Source organism: Molothrus aeneus, chromosome 4 (assembly GCF_037042795.1).
Source record: "Molothrus aeneus isolate 106 chromosome 4, BPBGC_Maene_1.0, whole genome shotgun sequence".
NCBI classification, from domain to species: Eukaryota; Metazoa; Chordata; class Aves; order Passeriformes; family Icteridae; genus Molothrus; species Molothrus aeneus.
Window position 1 is genome coordinate 69,386,295 of NC_089649.1, and position 17,268 is coordinate 69,403,562.

General features: G+C 39.4%; 1 long non-coding RNA gene across 1 annotated transcript in view; it reads left to right on the forward strand.

The window, feature by feature from the left end:
- Positions 1 to 13,780, forward strand: part of LOC136556195 (uncharacterized) — a 40,110-nt gene extending 26,330 nt beyond the window's left edge. The window contains exons 3-4 of the long non-coding RNA XR_010783585.1: positions 12,068 to 12,108; positions 13,292 to 13,780. This is a non-coding gene — a long non-coding RNA (uncharacterized lncRNA). The remainder of the gene's footprint in view (positions 1 to 12,067; positions 12,109 to 13,291) is intronic.
- The last annotated feature ends 3,488 nt before the right edge of the window (positions 13,781 to 17,268 follow it).

The window sequence follows — 17,268 nt, forward strand, 5'->3', positions numbered from 1 at the left end:
TATTCTACTCCTTAACCTTTTATATACATGGTTCAGTCTTCTTTCTGAGGCAGTACAGAAAGCAGGATAATAATCTGGTAAATCAATAAATATTGCAATGTTTCTAAACTTAGCAAAAGACCTAAATTCTAGGCCACCAACTAAGGTACCCATGCTGGGTTTTTTCCCAAATATTCCTTCATCCTATAGTTACTTTACTCTTCCAACAGTGTTCCAAAAATACAGGCATTTCATGTTCTTTTGCCTAAGTTAGCACATTTCTCACTGAAGGCCCTCAAGGGAAGTGGAAACTCTGAAATTCGAAATGCGATTTATGCTTGCCTTGTAAAATGCCAGGGAAACTGCTTTAAGACTGTAATAACCCTTGCTGCTCATTCCATGAACATGCCTATAGAAAATGTTAATTTAATCAACAAATTACAGCTTCACACAAAGCAAGAAGTGTGGAAATACTGGCAGAGGAGGAGTAAAGGTCTCTCATAATTTTTATGTTTAATCATGAATTTGAGACTCTTTATTATTTCTGCATAAATGAAGAACTTCTCCTAAATGGATTTTGCTGCACTTCCCATTCATTTTCTCCCCTGATTTACATCTTCATACATGTCCATTCAAAATCTGTGAGAACTCACTCATGCTGACAGGAATGCATCTTAGCAAAACTGTTGATAATTTATTTAATTTTTTGCTTGTCAAATATGCTGTTTGAGAGGGAGCTCAAACAGAGAGCTAGTACTTTTAGAGGAAACCCTGCAGCTTTCACACTGGTTTCTCCCAACATTTTTAGCCCATGGATACTGATCACGGGATGCCTGACACAGTCTAAGTGTTCCCTGCCAAATGTTGAAGCAATGAAGTTAGAAATAGGAATATTGGAATGAAAAGGGCCAGAAATAGATTTCTACAAGTCAGCTTAAACATTCATTTGCAGTAGGGCAATATTACATTTTTCAAAGGCATATATTAACTGATTAGATCACCTGCAAATGGAGTGTTAATTAATAATATCCATAATGAAGTGCAATACAGTTACATTTGCAGGAAAAGCTGACAGATCTATGTCATTCAGGCATTAATCCTAAAGATAATGGACCAAATTCTGCTCTGTGTGGGTTTTTTCCCAGCTTATATATGGAGTAATTCCAGGGGCACAGGCTGTCTGTACCTTCATGTGGCTGCATATTGAATTTATCCCATTATCCTTTAATGAAAAGCTTTCTGAAAATACCTGTAAGTGAGGCACACTTGGGCTCTTGCCATCTGTTTGGCTGATAATAATTCAAAAGACAAAATACTTGATCTCATGGAATGAGAGGAATGCCATGAAAGGGAAGACAGCAGCTCAGTCAGTTTTACTTTCCTCTAATGCTAAACTCAAGTAATCCTTATTTCATGTTGTTGTTATTATTATTATTATCATCTAATTCATGGCAGCTACAGGAAATCTGCATGTAAAAATTTTACAACAGCAGTAGATGGACTTCAAGGACCAAAAGCAAAAAAAAAAAAAAAAAAAAAAAAAAGTATGGATTGCATTGATACTCTGATAGCAAAGAATCCCATTTCCCTATTCAGGGATATACTCTACAGTCAGCAGGGAATGATCTGGTCTTTGTGGAAAAGGAATTTCAGTGTGTACCTCAAAGCTGAAGCCAAGTCAGAGTCCATCACTCCTGTGGCACATGAGGTGCCACCTTGACTGACAAAATGGAAATATGGCTAGACAAATTTTTGGTGGAAAATCTGATTTACTACACTGGGAGATTTTTGTTAGGGTTGTAAAGGACTTGTGCACTCCATAACTGGTATAGCAATGGATCCAATATAAGAAAAGGGTTCTGTTTTGAAGTCCATGTCTGCCTTAGAAAAGAACACGAAACCAGATGTTCTAACTTTTCTGTGTTTGGCATCGAGGCTAAAGCGTTGTGAGGAAAGGGGAGGTGGACAAAATTGAGTAATGCAATTATTTTCCCCAAAGAGATGTCTTTAGACACAGAATAAATATCTACCCTGCCTCAGTCTGGAAAAGGAACCTGCAGCAATGTTGTGAGGGTGGAAAAGGGCAGAGGAACAGCAGGGCCAAGCGTGAGGAGGCAAGTGATAAAGTGACCAAGGGAGCAAGGTCTGGTGGTCATAACTGTACAACTTCCCACAGCCAACAGAAAATGTTGATTTAGTGTGCTCTGGAGGCTGCTGGTGGCAGAAACACTCCAGCACAAGTCAGCACTGCACCACAGAACTTCTTGGTCACCAGACATTTATTCCAACACTATTCTGTTGTACAGCAAACAGCACTAGTGGTTAGGAGTTTTCTGCATCTTAAATTTTTGTTGCAGCCAAAGTTACGTGATTCAAAGAGGACTCAAAGGTCCCAACTTTGTCTCTTACCCTCCTGCTCTCTGCTGAGCTATGTTCACAGTACATTTTCTCTGTAGCTCTTCCCCAACAGAAAAACAGTCATGAAATATCTCACTTGATGCGTGGAACTACTCAATGGGTAAAAAATGATGGGTTTGTGTCCTTAAAAAAGCCACCAAAAGAATGCACTCTTCACTCTACCTAATTAATACATATTCTAATCTGTGTTTCTTACAGAATCACAGAACTGTTTAGGTTGGAAAAGGCCTCTGAGATCATTGAGCCCAAACACTCACCCAGAACTGCCATGTCCCTAAGCACCACATTTATGTGTTTTTTGAATATTTCCAGGGATGGTGACTTCACCACTCCCTTGAGCAGTCCATTCCAATGTCTGACCAGCCTTTTCATGAGGAAATGTTAATGTCCAACCTTGTGACAGAGCAGTTTCACTTCTTGCAGTGTATGCCTTGAGCACACACAGTGTTTCTCTGCAGGACAGTCATTTATGAGATGTGCATTCCAGTTGTTCACATCCATAAAGGTGGGAGAGTACAGAATGGGATAGTTTGTTCTGCAGGGGGCTTTGTAGCTCCAAGATCTCCTTGGTGAACTCCTAGAATTATTCCTGTAATTTCCATATCAATGCCTTGTCCCACTTGACCTCCATGGAGGATGTAGGCAATGTAAGGTATAGGAGAAATATGATTTTGTCTATTTTGTGGTGAGTTTTTTAATTGAAGCAGCCAGGCTGGAAGTGCCCTGAAGCAGCTCTGGATAAACTTAACAAAGTGAGTACATTGTGTTTTTGTCTGTATTGAACAGGCACTTTTTAAACTTTTTGATGTCTTAAGAGCTTTGTGTGTCCCTCCCACATTTTTCCTCCAGAAGGAAGGAATTTTCTCTACCTCAAAAAGAAAAAAAAAAAATAAAACTTCGTATTTCCAACAGAATAGTTGAATAAACTGAATAACTACATAAATGCTCTGGCAATAATACCTGACAGGTAAAAAGGAGATTGCTGAAGGTATTTGCAGGAATCCTGAGTGACCAGCCAGCAGTTGTGTCTGGTCTGGCTTCAGCTTCCTGGAATCTGCAGCTGCTTTGGGTTTGTTTACCTTGCAGAAGGATACACATATTTTCCCTCACATGAAAGGAACTGCAATCTTTTGTTACTTGGCAAACACATCCCACAGATCTGAATGTGAGTCTGGTTTTGCAATGCTTTTTGATCCACTCAACTTTAGAAAGCTTCCTCAGTGCTTTTACTTGAGTATCTATTTCTTTATTTATTGTCTCAAGCAAATAACCCAGACCTTTCTGAGATACGTCCCCCAGCATCACTAAGGAGCTCCATGACAGTTCCCCTCACTGCCTGGGTGCTTTTTTATGACAATTCTCAGCTTGCTTTAGTGCATTTCTGCTTTTCTTCTTCCAGTTGCCTTTTTTGTCATACCCTGCTGACCACATCACAGATTCCCATGATGATTCTGAGCAGTGCAACCCTTCAAGCAGAGATTGCTGGGCTGAAACTCAAGAGCACAGTGTGCTTTGGAGCAAGGCTTTCTCCTTGCCAGCCCCTCCAGAGGATAGGTGCCAGGATTTTTATTGAAACTCAGGCTTTATATTCAAACAGCCATGGAGCTGTAAGGACTGGTGCTGCTGTGTCATAAATCACAGAAAGGAATAAAAGTATGTCCAGCAAGTGACTTGGTCTACTCATCATCCAATGCATTATTCCTTGGGATAGTTATTTCATTCCTTGAGGGAGCTGAGATTTAAATATTTAAAGTCACGGGACTGAGGCAGCTGGGATTTAAATATCTAAGCTTGCATGTGTTCCTCCAAAACAATTGGTAGTTTTTGTTAGAGGCTCACTATACCAAAATTGTTATGAATATTAATCTTAATTGCATCATTCAAGCCTTGATTGTAGTCTTAAGAGCTCTAATTAAAGATCAGTGCATAGGAAAGAGTGGTGCAAAGGAGAAAAAGGATGGTGTTTGTGATCTTTAGGTCAACAAGCTGTGTGTGGTGAGTTATCCCAGCAGTAAGACACAAATTTATAAAGACACTGAGAAAGCTGTGTTTAAAAAAAAATGCTTTCCATGTAGCTGCAAAAAACTGGAGGAATAGGTAATCTGAGACAAGGCAGGTTTTAAAAAACTATTTGAAACTGATAATAGAAGTTCTTCACAAATGTTTAGAGTGACTTTTTCAGCAGTGGATGTGAAGGGTAGAAGTGTTGATAGGAAAAGCAGCTGATCAATAGGAGTGCAAAGTTGAAGGCTGATATCTTGTAGAAATCACAAGTCTAACAGGAAGAGGGTAAAGGATTTTTTTAAAGCCTGGCACTTCCTAAAAGCTTCTTTGGGTATGCAAAGGATCAAACCACACATTGTGGAGGGAAGGATTGCAATCAAAGCAAGGTGCCAAAACCAACTTTCAACTATTCACACCTTGAATAGTGATGCCTGCAAGGATTGAGATCCCAGGCAGGTGGGGTGGTTGATTAGTATCAAGGTGAAGAAGCAGCCACACTTGATGTGTATTTATTTTTACTTCTCACTGATGATATAGTAGGCAGATTCCAGCAAAATTTGCCAAAGTCTGACATAGGAATGACAACCTGATGAATATAAAACGTGTGAATTTTTTAAATCCTTAGTTTTTCCCTTATTTAAAAATATGTGCTTCTTCACAAGGCACTGTCATGTTTCCGAGTCTAGCTAGTTTTGAAGGATTTAAGATTCAAAGTTCTCAATTTTTCACAGATTGTGTGTATGACAAGTGATTTTGTAATGGATAGGTGTTGTGGGGTCAAAAAGAAGACCATCTAAGCCACAAAACACAGCATGAACCAGGAAAATTAGCTTATAAAGAAACTGTATTATGTTGTATTTCATTTAGCAGGGGTACAAACAGGCTCAATCCACCATGTCATCAAAATATGGACTTTCCTGAAGCAGTCATACTGTGATGCACTTGGAAGAAGTGGAATATTGAGGAAACACTGGAGCAACACCTTGGTAATCGTTAGAGTTTGTGTACTGCTAAAGCAACTCCCCTAGATCTGCTAATTCAATAGGTAAATTACAGCAACTAATGAAATTTATGGATTATACATTTATATAATGAATATAGAGAACATTAAGGTCTCCTTCTGCATTTCATCTGGCAAACCTTGAATTCAAAAAGATTTACAGAATCCAGACTTCTGAGTGAGAGCTTCAGGTCTCTTGCTCACATTTCCTCAATAACCATCCAAAATGCTGATTGAAAAACATTGAATTCCTATGGTGAGGAAAAAAAAATTACACAGAGTTAAAGACTGCATGGAAGCACAGGGTAGCAAAAAGGATTTAGATTGATTATATCACCTTCATTTTGGCACAAGAAATACCTGCATATGTAACCTCAGAAGAGTTTGGTACTGCATATTACTGATATGCTTTTTCCAAATGGACATTTTTAAAATTAAAAACAAGTTAAAAAATTCCCAGTACTTGATAAGCAGAGCTATTTACAGGGAGCAGGTGATTACTATCTTTTATTTATGTGTGCATGATAGGATGATTTGCAAGAAATAATATTCTATTACTCAGAGAGGTGTTGATAAACCAATGACTAAAAGGAGAGCAGAACTTAGTAATATGTGGAAGGAGTTGCTTTTCCATAGGTATAACAAGAAATAATTTCAATGATTTAGAAGTTATGTATAAGTTTTCTCTACTGTTTAACTTTCTTACCTGATTAAAAACCATAAACTTCTTGGCTATGATAAATGGTCTCATACATCCATCACAACTGCTCAGAGAAAAATAATTCTTAGGCATTTTAAGAATTTTTTAGCAGCTTTCAGGGTTTCATTTATAAATTCTATTTCTCCTCATGGGCATGCCCCATTAATCAACTACACATTGTAATTTTGGACCAAAAGTGGTCCCAATAATTTTCCTTTAATAACAGGTAATTATTTCAATACTGTTTCCATACTGAACAATGTGCTGTGCACATGAAAGAAAATTCAGCTTCTTGTACAGGAAGAATTTCTCCAGGACTGTAGGCTTTGAAAGTGCTTTGGGACCTGCAATTTTCTGGTTTTGTTTCTTTGGCTTTTTTTTTTTTTTAGGGTTTTTTTTTTTTAATCAGCAATTCCTGATTATATAATTTTACCAGCACTTACACCTATTATGGTATCTATACTGATAAACTGGTTCACTGCCTGTTTATCTGCAGGGTTCTAGATCCTACCTTATTGGACTATAAACACATAATTTCATTCCCAGAGTCAAGTATGTAGGAAGCCAATTAGTTTCCCTTGCTAGAAAACTCAGCAGCAGGATAAATGAGAAGTGCAGTCAAAAGCAAAAAAAAAGAAAGAAACAGAAAAAGGAAAAAGGAGCAATAATTTAAAGGTCAAAAGGATGCAAAGAAAAAATACCCATGAATGTAACTAGTCTGGCTTTTTATTAGCCAGGTTTTAGCTTGGTGTCACCATTTGGGGCAAGGAAGAGAAGAGTGATTTGATTTAGGAATGAGAGATCCTCACATCCACCTGAATCCTACCCCTGGCACCGTTTGGTCAGTGGGATTCTGTGTGGGCTCAGGGTGGCTGGGTCATGGTGAACATGAAAAGCCATCAGAAAAGAACACTTGGGGTTGAGCAGCCTCAGTCCCCAAAGCCTCAGCTGACCATGCAAGCAGCATCTCCTCTGCTGGAGTTAACATTTAATGTGAGAACTGTGGCCTCACTGTGCTCTTTGAAGGACTCTCATAGGATTGATTCTGGGGACAGGATTTCAGTCCTGTGTTTTGAGGTGGAGCTTTAAACCCACTGTGACAACCTGTGAGCGTCCCTCACTGTGCCCCACCACTGTGTTCTGTGTGGGGACAGGGGATGGGAAGAGGGGATGGGAACAGGGGATGGGAACAGGGGATGGGGCTGCCACCTCTGTGCTCTGCTGCACAGAATAACAAGGCTCATCCTGAGCACTCCCTGCTCCAGCTGTGGTACTAGTTGCAAGAAAGGAAGCAGCAACTCTTTTAATATTCCCTGTTGTAGAAAGGGAAGGTTTTATCAGAGATGGGAGTAGGACACAGGACTCATGATTCACCAGCTGGACATGCTGAAGATATTTTATTTAAAAGGCCAAGTCATTTACTCCTCATTCTGAGAAAGGAAAGCTGTGCACTGGCAGCAGTCTTGGTGAGCAGTAATGAAATCCTTTTCTTCCTGGGATGGTTGCTTCTTGGGGAGCAGCTCCTGTGAAGGTGACACCTCCTGGTGGCTCCTGTGCCACTCTTGCTGCCTTTCCCAGTCTCATCTTGCCCAGTGCCAGCCTGCTTTAGCAAGAAAGAGGGACAGATCTCAACTTGCCCCTACTTCTGTAGGAGCTGAGTGCTGGTTTGGGATGCTCCCAGCACCTCACTCTCAGATCTTATTGCATTTTTGCTATCATCCTTCAGTCTCCACGGCAACCCTCCCTGCAGCACAGCCTCCTGTGCATTGCATGTGTGCAACATCCAGCTCTTATACACCTTATTGAATTTTTTGGGTTTTTGTGGGGGTACCAGTTGTGGGTTTCTCTGGGTCTGGACTGAAGGCACTCGAGACAATAATTCATGTTTGGACTCAGGTGTTTGTTATTTCTTATCAGTAAAACAGTCTCACTACTGTGAGTTGTGCAGCTTTTCATCAGAAGGCACAAAATGGCCAACAATCTCTTCTTCCAAGGTCTTTTAAGACTAAACTATCCAATTAAAAAATGACACCTAGATTATTTCCCCTTTCACCCAATAACTGATCCCACAGAGCCCACAATGCAGACTTTTCTGCCCAATTACAAAATGCCACCCAAACCCATGAAGAAAAAGGAAGAAGAAGCATGAAGAAGAAACCCAGGATGACACCCTGTGCCCTCCATCTTGCTTCCATCCACAACACACTAAAAATCCCAAAACCTCAATTTCTCCCCAAGTGATACACCTACACTACTCTCTATAATCTATTTCACACTTTTGTAGATTCCAGTCTATTTTGGAGTTTAGGAAACTTTCTCCATGAATGAGGGTCAGAGTCAGTGCTGCCCTGGGGGTCAGGGCACCCCAGAGCAGACAGAGAAATATTCCCAGTGTGCCCTGGGTTTCCAAAGGTTTTCCCTCCTGTTTATATTTTGTAGTGTTTTCCTTCAGAAATAGTTCCTTTATTACAGACAATGAGCCTGCTGTGCTGCCAGATGAACACTTGGGAAGCTTTTTCTGGGTCAACATCATGCACTAATAATCAAGCATTGTTTTCCCACACTGTTTCCTGAGGTTAGTTTAGAAATCCATGTTGGTAGCGCTCATGGCACGGCGCTGGTGTTTGCACTGCTGAATCTACACACAAACCAAGGACAATTAGGATGTATGCAGTCATGCATGATCCTTTTGGAGCCATTGTACAATATTTATGGGTTTTTATGCTTCATCTGCTCTGAATTACATGTCTCGTTCAGCTGGAGCCCTGTTGAAAGCCTTGTGCAGAGGGTAAGGCTATTACTGAGCAGTTTATTCAGGACAGCATGAATTTTGCAATATTGTTACCAACTTCAGATCTCTATGAATACAGTTCTCCCAGTCCCCATGATGCACTGTCAAAGATTAAAAAAAATATCATAGGGCAGCCTGAAGCAACCAACATCTGCTTTTGGACGTGTCATATTAGCAGTGACATTGCCCCCAGGAAATCACTTCTTTTCTTCTGGTGGGATTTTATCTCTCTGCTTCCTAAAAAGTGTTTTTGCAAATAAGAAAAGGGAAAGAAGAGGGATGAGAACAAAAGAGAAGTAGAAGGAAAAGAAGAGGGAAAAAAAAACCACAATAAAACAAAAAGAAATTAGAAACAAAATAAAAATAAATAAAATAAACTAAAGTTAAAGGGAAAGGAAAGGAAAGGAAAGGAAAGGAAAGGAAAGGAAAGGAAAGGAAAGGAAAGGAAAGGAAAGGAAAGGAAAGGAAAGGAAAGGAAAGGAAAGGAAAAAGGAAAGGAAAAAGGAAAAGAAAAAGGAAAGGAAAGGAAAAAGTAAAGAAGGAAAAAGTAAAGAAAGAAAAAGAGAGAAAACTCCACTTGACAAGTAGCTCATGGAGAGTCCTTGGAAAACAAATAAAAACTGACTTTGCAGTTACCACACTGCTTCCCATTGCCCATTTAAAAGAACTCAATCAAAGTGTGCAGACCAGGCATTTAACCCAGGCTGCCCTCCCTGTAACCAGACCACGTCTTCCCTCCTCTGGTCTCTTGGTCCTGCCTGAGTGTTGAGAATATTGTTTCCAGGAACACTTAAAGGGTGAGGCTCCACAAGTAAACAGTGACATCAACAACTAAAAAGACCTGGAGATTCCCAAGCTCACTTTGTTCATGGTGTCCAGTGGAACATTTGGTCTGTCCCAGTGGTGCTGGCTGTGCCATGGTTTACTTGACATGGTGGTGATCACTCAGAGGATGAGCTGGATGATCTTGGAGGTCCTGATGTCTCGGGATCTCTTGCTGCTCACAGTGACCCCGAGATGTGTTAGAAAGTCTCTTTTCCCAGCCCGGCAGTCAAAGAAGGAGTCAGAGCTCTTTAGTTCTTGGTCTCAAGGTTGTTTATTATTTCTTATCTATAAAATTCTTTCTCTTGGCCAGCTGAGGTCCGCTCAGCAGGACAGTCAGAGGCACTCTGCCTGCCCTGGGGTGGTGTTATCTTTTTATACTAAAAACTACGTGTACAATATTTACAATTACTTTCCAATACCTATCAACTATGTTAGACAGTGAGCTTCTACTCTAAACCAATCCAAAAGTGCCAACATCAGAGGAGAAGATGGAGGCCAAGAAGAAGAAAGAGAAAGGCTGGACACGCCCAGATTCCTCCATCTTGCCCCCTGAACCCCCATTCTAAAAACCTCAAAAATCTATTTTTCACCCCGTGATAAATTCACTATCATTCTACTTAAACTGTCATGGCTTGTAATTATTCATAAAAGGTTGGCAGTTGTTTTTTCCAAGGGCTAAATCAAAGGCACAGGGGTCTTGGGCTCTGTGCCAAGGTCTCTGAGCCCCCTGGCAGGGGCTCGAGTCCTCCAGGGCAGCCAGAGGAATTCCTGGGTTCCGACACTGATGATTTCAAAGGTCCTGATGATCTCATAGGTCCTGAGCATCTCATAGGGCCTGATGATCTCGTAGGTCCTGATGATCTTGTAGGTCTTTTCCAACCCTAAGGATTCCATGATTTCATGATTCTGTGCATCATTCCACTGGAAGAATGAGTTTTGATTGTTTTACATCACAAAGATCGCGTGAGGATAAACTCCCTGACACTCATGAAGCTCATTGAGTCATCAGTAGGACAGCTTGGAAATAATGTTTCACATTACAAAATGGCATTATAATTTATTAAAATTTTAAAATCTGATTTTTTTTTTTTTGGTAAAATTTCCCAAGAGAGGAAAGTTTCTTCCAGATAATTCTGGATGAAGTGAATGGTGAAAGTAGCACAAGTCTTTTCACAAGAGCTCTTCTGTGGAGAGAGGAAGCTGGAAATCTGAAAGCTCTGCAACTGAAGACAGGCTGGAACAAATGTCTTCAGTTCCTGGACTCATAATCCAGTCTCTAAATGATAACTGACTTGTGCTTATGTTAAAAAAACCCCAACAACTGAATGAGTTAGTTTTGTCTGGAAGGGTGTCTTAGAGCTGAAATCTGACAGGAGATTTTACAGACATGAGCTCTCACCTGATCCTGAATTTTGGGGTTATAGATGAAATCCATTTTTATACAAAGGAACCTAATTGTTCCAAGGTGCAGGATAATAAGCATAAATAATTTGACATTTCCAAATAAGTAAATAAAACAAAGGTGTAGTAAAATGCTTTTCCTTTCATGGAGAACATGAAATGAAACAGTACCTGGGAAAGACAAAGAACAGAATATTCCTTCCTTAATCAGGAAGATAAGATATTTTGCAGAAAGAACATTTTCAGGAATTCAGGGTACTTTTTCTGAGAAATGAAGCAACATTTCCTCCTAAAAGAGAACATTTACTTCTACTTTTTTGAGTCTGTCCTTAAAGATAAAAAATCTTTGTACAAATTAAATATTAGTGAAAATGGTATCGGAAAAAGAAAGTTTTGCATACAGAAGGATAAAGCCAGGAGCCAGGATAAAGGATAAAGGATAAAGCAGAATAATTAATAGAAATATGCCTAACAATTCTTCCTCTTGTTTGTTTTCCTGAAAAGTCATTGCCTGTCTTATCACAGTAGGTAGCATAAATGTCCACTGCTAAGTCCCCTGACACAAAATATATTTTATTTTGGGACTGTAATTTCTTTTGCACTGAGCCAACCAGCTTTTTATGAAATGAAAGCTGAGTGCAGTTCTCAGGAAGAGCACTCGGGAGCTCTGCTGTACTGACAAAAAATTACATACTGTCCTAAAAGGTCTTGAATCCTCAGTTTGGCAGACTGGGGCACAGATCTCACATTATTACTCGTATTTGATTGGAAAAAGAACTAAAACTCAGCTTCAGCAGAAAACAGTTGAGGGCAAAAGTCAAATGTGATGTGGGCATTGTAGTGAATGGACTACACTGCCATTAACACTTTGAACAGCTACAAGCTGCAGCTGTTCTTACCCCATATTTAAATCCTCATAATGAAAAAATGTTCTTTTTTGCTCCTTCAGGGGTTTCCTATGAAGAATCAAGGAGTATTATTTCAGCATGGGTGAGTTACATCTGCAAGACCAAAGCAAACACTTAAAGCTCTGGAAGAAGATTTGGGATTTTTAACTTTGCTCTTACAACGAAAACATTTTTTCTCTCACATGAAATACCTTAATATAATAAGGAGACAAAGATTTGTCTGCAGTCTAAGAGTCATCAAATTCATTGTCATCTTGTGTTTTATATCAAGTTAATGCCTTGCACTGATTTCACCAATACAGCAGACTAAATATTTTGTAAGAGAAAAGAAAATAATAAATGGTAAGCAATTCCTTCAAACAGAACCTTAGAAATCAAAGCACTCATCAATCCACACACAATTTTTCCTGAGGAGAAAGAAGAATAGAAATGAGCTGCAAATGTTGTGTTTTATTCATGTAGCTAATTCTTGAGTCTTAATCCATGGATTTATTTAGACTAATACTACTGTAGAAAGCCAAAAAAAAAAAAAAAAAAGGAAAAGAGAGGTGAAAAATGTTAGTCACCCCATTTCCCCATTTAAGGCTCTCTGCTACTGAATGACTTGTTACAACCTTTAAGGCCCCTGCTCTGATGCTCTGATCACAGAACAAAGAGAGGCTTTTTAGGTGCATGCTTCAAAGCACAAACAGCAGATTTTTGCTTGAACTGCCCTGTAAAAGAGCCTGTATCAATGGGCAGGAGAAAAAGGAGCTGGTCCCCAAACATGACTGAGCTGGATATCACTGGATAACACAGAGATGCCCCAGTGACAACATGAAGCAAAGCTTCCACACTGATGAATGGCACAAACTGTTCTCAAGATGAATGGCTGAAGTATTAAATTATAACAGTGCTGGATATCTGCCCTGTGTGGCTCCATATTCTTATTCTTTTGTTTCAAGTCAGATAGTGGAGTTATTGCAGATGAGTGAGAAGGTTTTAAGTGCCAGAGGCAAAAGAGATTTTGCCTCAGGATAAAATACAGGAATTATTTAAGAACTAAAAAGTATTGTAAATTTAATAACAATCATTAATAAATTAAACCAGCCTAATTAAAAAATTATAAAATGATAAGTTCTGTAAGAAAAGCCTGACTGTGGAAATTGTTCTGTTCATGTGGAAACGTTTAACTTTTCCCATCCCAGTGCCTGCCTTAGAGATGATATTGTTACCTTTTTTACAATTGTGCTAACACAGTGTGTTTATTCTCCATCTTCTTTCAGTAAATGCCACAGTTGCCCAGTCCAATTGTAATTATCTACATCTTATACCCCATTGATTCACCTTTCTCTTCATGGCAGTCAGAGGGGAGGAGCACAGAGAAATTACCTGGACATCCAGGGACCAGGGCAGGAAGATAAAGCCTTGATGGAATTAAATGTGGCCAGTGACATCATGAGCAACATGAAAAGCTTTAAGGTCTCATCCAATCCAACCTAGTCTGTGGTTCTATGAACTACAGCCATGAGCAAGGTGTAACAAACAAACCTCCCAGGCCTGTCTTCTGTTTCCCTGGATGTTTCTTCCTGAATAGCCACAGATGCCATTCCAGGAGTTGACTCCTATTGTTTCATGTAACTGCTTCTCTGTTAACCATAATTATCTGCTCCAAACTCTGTTTCTGACTTCATCTCTTCTGGTTGCTCTTTCCCTTTGTCTTGCTGAGACACAGAACTTTACTCTGTGTTTGGTTCATTACACAGAATCCACTACTTCACTGGCTATAAGTGTGAAATGATGTATTGTTGATCACACAGCCTAATAAAATCCAGGTGTTTGATAGCTGAAATCCAGAGTGAGTTGTGGTTCTTTCTATACCAAAAGATTTGACTTCTCCTAGAATTGCATTTTGCCTTATTTTACCATTTATTTTCCGTCTGTCATGTATTTCTCATGTATCTGCCATTTGCTTATATTCTGCCATCTGCTTATATTCTGCCATCACATTTACTACCTATTTTTTTGTTAAATTAATAAAGCTGTCATCTCTGAAGGTGCCCAGAGACCATCTGAGGTTCAGCTGGGTTTGGTGCTCCTCTGATAATTCTGGTGCACACTCAGCAGTTGCTAGGCCAGATCCCTCCTGCTTTCCTGTACGTGGACCAAAGTTAGAAACAGAATCCTCTTGTATTTATTGACATGAAAATAGATTTTACTAATCAACAATTGCAACTGAAATGGCTCATTTCAGACTCAACCATGAAACTATTTAAACAGGCAGAGCAGAAATATGATATTTTAACGTGTTAACTGAAATAATAGGATCACAGAACCATAGAATAGCCTAGATTGGAGAGGACCTCAAAGATCTTCCAGTTCCACCCCACTGCCATGGGCAGGGACAGCTTAAACCAGACCAGGATGCTCCAAGCCCCATCCAACACCTGAACACTTCCAGGGATGTGGCAGCCACAGCTTCTCTGGACAACCTGTTCCATGTTACTGGCAGTTAAGGTTTTAAAACTCCTTTTTCCAAGTGGTTGAACAAGTTTAAAACTTACTGGCTTTTTGGTTTTTTTCATTTCATGTTTGTGTGATGAACACATAATACATGTGTTTTAATCTTATTCTAGAATTTCCAACAACTTTCACTAGAAAAAAAAAAACAAACCATATTTGTCACCATCATATTTTCTGAAAAATCTCTTTGCCTAGGATTTTGTCCTGGGAAACTGAGAAGCCTCAGAGAAAAAGGAAAACAATATTATCTCATTTGCTTCTCCTGTGTTTTGCTGCTTTGGAATGTGGTTGGAGATTGTTTATCCAAAATGTGAATTGTTTTGACTTAATGACCAATCACAGGCAGGCTGTGTTGGGATTCTGAGGAGAGAGTCATGAGTTTTTCATTATTATCTTTTAGCCTTCTGTCTGTATCCTTTCTCTATTCTTTAGTATAGTTTTAGTAAAGCATTCTTTTATATAATATAGATTGTAAAATAATAAATTAGACTTCTAAGAACATGGAGTCAGATTCATCATTCCTTCCAACAATGGGGGTCTCAGAAAATACCACACATATTCACATAGATTTTATATATATATATATACATATATATATATATATATATACATATATATATATATATATATATATATATATATATATATATATATATATATATATATTTCACACTCTTCTGCAAATCCACAGTGAGGAAAGATGCTGAGTTGAGGAAATGATCTTTCAGCTTTATCAAGGACAAGAGATTCTCTTCAACAACACAAGTCTCTGCTCCTCATGCAGATGAGCCTGTGCCCTCCCCAGCACAATCCTGCTTTCCTCCAGGGCTCTCATCTGTAGCAGCTCTGCACGAGATGAACACACACAAATGGACAAGGCTCTCCAAGGCACTGGTAAGAATTACATTTACCATGAGATAATGTGCCCCATGGTGATTACAGCTCTGTCTTTTAGGAGCAAGCTGGATGCACCTGCTGGCAAAAGCGGGCATAGACTCATAAAGGTTTCTATCGCTAGAGATTAATTCTCTGGTATGACACCTCCTGCTTCAAATTAGAAATAAACATTTAATGTTAAGGAGCAGCATATTCTTCACTTGATAGTTTTGCTATACCAAGTATATTCTGCTCCTTGGGGCTGTTTTTTAAATGGTGTTATTTGTTATTAGCTTCATAGCTGGCATTTTTAAAAGTCATATGTTAACATATGTGCTGCTAAATAATTCCTTATATGCACAGAGTATATAATTACATAAGGAATGTGATGTATAATACTTGTTGTAAGCACACACTTCTCCATCTGCAGTTCTTTCTACCTTTAATGGAAAAAATCCCACAGAAAGTATAATATTTTAACTCTTTAACCCATTTCTGATCTGTATTTAATCCCATTATAATACATTTTTACTGGAAAAATAATATGATTAATATTTTGCTACAATTACTCCCTAATGTCATATTCCCTAACAAAATTCTTAGCCCATTATTTCTTTGAAAAAAAATCACAGCTTTCCAATCTGTAAGTGTATTACCCAACTGGGACATGTTTTTTTGGCTGGATTGCTTCCTTTTCTTTCTTTTACTTGCAAGCAGAGAGGTAGAGGGCTAACGAGGAGCCAACTATAAATCATTCATTTTCAGAATGGTGTTTTGATCAACCTCTGGAACTGAGGGAATGATCATTGCAGCCTTTGGATGTGGTCTAAATTATGCCACAGGCTGTGGTTCCCTAAGTGACCATACAACACTTGCAAACTGCACATTCCTGCCATTATTTTCTTATTACTCTGATAATCCAATCTTTTCCAGTATTCTCATCTGGAAGTGGTAGCTTGAAAGGCAGAAAGGACAGAAGATCAGGATTTTAGACTTTTATTTTACAGAAATGAATTTCTGTGTTTTCCCTGTCCTGTTAATAAAGCCATGGAAATTCTGAGTAATTTCTACCATATCCACAACAGGCTGTTTCACTGGGTTTTTCTCCAAGTCCATTCAATAGATATTATTCCAGCACAACTGGAATAATGTGTCAGTGGAGATCCCTTCTCCTCCTTCCCTTGGCACAAGTTCCTCTGGGACAGGATTGCCTTGAGCACCAGCAGCCAGCCAGGGATGCTGTAAGGAAAGCAGTGACTTGTGCTGTTATTGACCTTTGGGAAACTGTGCCTCTGGAAAAGCACTACCAAAGCCTATAGCAGCAAAAATGAGACTACACGAGGAGCTATACAAACTCAGTCAGCTGGATCTTATCACATGCATGTGGAAGAGATAAGCACATTCTGAGGCACTGAGGTACCTCCAAGAGCAAGATACAAGGGACACTGATTCCCACTGATGACTCAGGTAAGACTTAAGGTAACTTAAGTTGTGATAAGTTGTTTTCTGACTTTTTTAATTAGATATTAACCCCCATTTTTCCAGGTAGTGACACTGGCTGGGCAGGAATGTGTGCATGAGCCTGTGTGAACCAGATCTGTGCAAAAAGCAGAAGCCAGGTTTGCATGGTGTGGAGGCTGCCACCAGTTCTGGTCATTAGGAAATATTTCTTCACCAAAAGGGTGCTCAGGTGTTAAACAGGCTGCCCTGTTCTCCTTCCAGAGAAGGAGTGGCCATCCCTGGAGGGATTTAAAGGACATGCAGAAGTGCCACTTCAGGACGTGGTTTAGTGGTGGCCTTGGCGGTGCTGGACTTCATCTCAAGGGTCTTTTCTAACCTACATGATTGTAGGATTCTGTGTTCC